The sequence below is a fragment of the Poeciliopsis prolifica genome, unplaced genomic scaffold (assembly GCF_027474105.1).
Source record: "Poeciliopsis prolifica strain line A6 unplaced genomic scaffold, Auburn_PproV2 SCAFFOLD002, whole genome shotgun sequence".
In the NCBI taxonomy this organism is placed as follows: Eukaryota; Metazoa; Chordata; class Actinopteri; order Cyprinodontiformes; family Poeciliidae; genus Poeciliopsis; species Poeciliopsis prolifica.
The window spans coordinates 6,215,547-6,218,135 of NW_026562377.1; positions in this window are offsets into that span (position 1 = coordinate 6,215,547).

The following is a 2,589-nucleotide window of genomic DNA, read 5'->3' on the forward strand; positions in this document are numbered from 1 at the left end:
TAAATATGACTTTAACCTGCTTAAAGTTGCTGAAGTTCAAACAATAGCAGCCTTCAAATGATGTGCAGGAGTGTGCTGCTGGTTCCCGCACATGTTTGGAGATCGTCCCTGGTGATTCTCATCTCCCAGCAAACTAATATGTTTGAAGCCGGAGCTGCCACCGTCAGGCATACCCCACGAGCTATTTCAAATGTGCAAAAAAATATTGATATTCCTGGCTTCTAAAAACAAAACAAACAAGCAGAGGGGAGTAAAATAAATAAATCTAAGAGGATGTCCCTTGGAATGGCCTCATTCTTCCTCAGAAATCACCTGAGACACCCGATAAACTTCTTTTCCCCCAAACCTACACTTTGCTTGTAGTATAACAGTATTTATTTATAGGAATGCGCCTCTTTCTCTGTATTCTTTTTGCCAAGAAGTTCAAAAGTAAACATTCTCAAATTTAAAAGATTATAACACGATGGATACATGTGAATTCATATGTAATTGTCAAGATGTTTTTTGCTTTGTATGTGTCAGACCAACATGTGAAAAATGTCTTCAGTAAGAGATAACATCTTCTCAATGCATTTCTCACATACAGGCCCTGAGTACATGTTGAATGACTCATAAAACCATCATGCGGTTTCTTCCACTTAAGAGCTGTAAAATGTGACTTTGTCTTAATACTTAAACATGGCATCTGACTGTTCTGCAGCAACAAGAGGGCCATTTTTCAGCTTAATAGCTCCATAAAGAAGCAGATAAAAGAATGCTTTAAAATGCACTTTTTCTTTTAAAAAAATATATAAATATCAAGATTATTAACAGTCAGCTGTGGCTTGTTGTGTAACAAGCTGGTTGTTTGTGGAACAACAAGCACAGCGACAACACATGTCGTGGTACTATTACAGTAATACTGCATTACAGTGCAGTATTAAATTATACTGTAATACAGTTTAATACTACAAATTACATTTGTAGCATCTGTTATTGTACATCATGTTCATTTGCTCAGTTTCCTTTATGTCACCTGGATGTTTAAGTCACTCACTCTTGGTGCAGTAAGGAGTCCTAACCACAAGAGGGACTTATGGATACATGGACATGGAGCTGATGACAAACAAAAAGGTGAAGAAAGAGAACTTTGTTCTAAATGTTGAAATGGAGAGACAGTAATCCTGCAGAGTAATAAACTGTGGGAGGGGCAGAGCACACAGACGCCGTGAAAACCCAAACAACTTGTATTTAATTCCAGATATTTACTTTTGTTTGTTTTCACTGAGTCGAGGACTCCATGGGAGCAATTTTTTCCGTGATGAGTCTGAACTGGAGTCTCTGTGGAGTTCATTACAGTGAAGGAGCCGGTGCCCACCCCCACTGTTCGCTGGCCAAGAGGGAATTTGAGGACCCAGAGGGATGGGTTAGTTTGGGGTGGGGAGAACATGCAGGATGGGCTGCAGGGTGAGAGGGAGAAGGCAGCATGGAGCTAATGACCTGAAACAAACACTGACACTTCAGCAATAATTAGGAGAACGGCAGAAATAAAAGAAAATTGGCTTTGAGTTAAAGATTGATAGTTATTTTTTATCTATGCAGTTAAGGATGCTTTGCAATTGTACCTTCAAAGAGACAGTATAATACCTGTGCTGCACACATCATACACTCACTCAATTTAGATACAACATAAACACCTCAAATTTGACCTTTTACCTACAAGAAATGCTTTTCTGAGTCTCATCCAGACATCCTACCTGGACTTTATCTTTTATAGATCAAATCAAATCTTTTATTTGACTTTATCGAGTCAAAACAAATGATGCAAATGATGCAGGTGTGAAGATGAGGTTTATTTGGTGAGATCAGTGTCATAAAACCACACAAAAAAGCTCAGAAAACTCTATTTCACATTCTTATCACTCATTACGTTAACTTATAAATGGAAGATTTGTGAATCTATCAGTCTTACTGTTTTTATACCAATGATGTGAGGAAATAAAGATCTGTAAAATAACAAGGTGTGATCAGGAAAGTTGTGGCTCTAAACTGTTGCTGCCAATAGCCTTCATTGGGAAGCAGCACCAGGGGTTGACAAGCCATGCTGCAGTGCCACTCCGGTATTCTGGGGTCTGGGTGGATCCAGTTACATCTAACAAGTTCTTGCACCTTATTGCACAGAATTTGGATCCAACAAACTACTCGATCTTCCAGGAAGTCACAGCTGTAGATCTCCCAGGTTCAAGAGGCCATTGATGGTGGAGTCGTGGAGATCGAAGGCTCGGTTTTTCACGTACTTTTTTCCATGATCCTTGGTGAACATTGCAGTTTCACTACTTCAGGCCCTTTTATTTAAAGGAGCGACTGACAAAAACCCAAAGTCCTCAATCTGTACAAGATTCTCTTCTAATTTTCTATCCGTCACTTTACAGGAAACAAGCAAATGTTAGCTTTAAGATATGCAAATTAGTAGCTGCTCCGTGAGCATGTACTTTTTTATTTTCACACTTTAGCAAAGTCAAGCGAAGATCAGACAAAAGATGGCTTCCTCTTCTTGGTGGCGTAGCAGAAATAAAACTTCCTGCCAAGGCAAAGGCAGGCTCTCAGTTG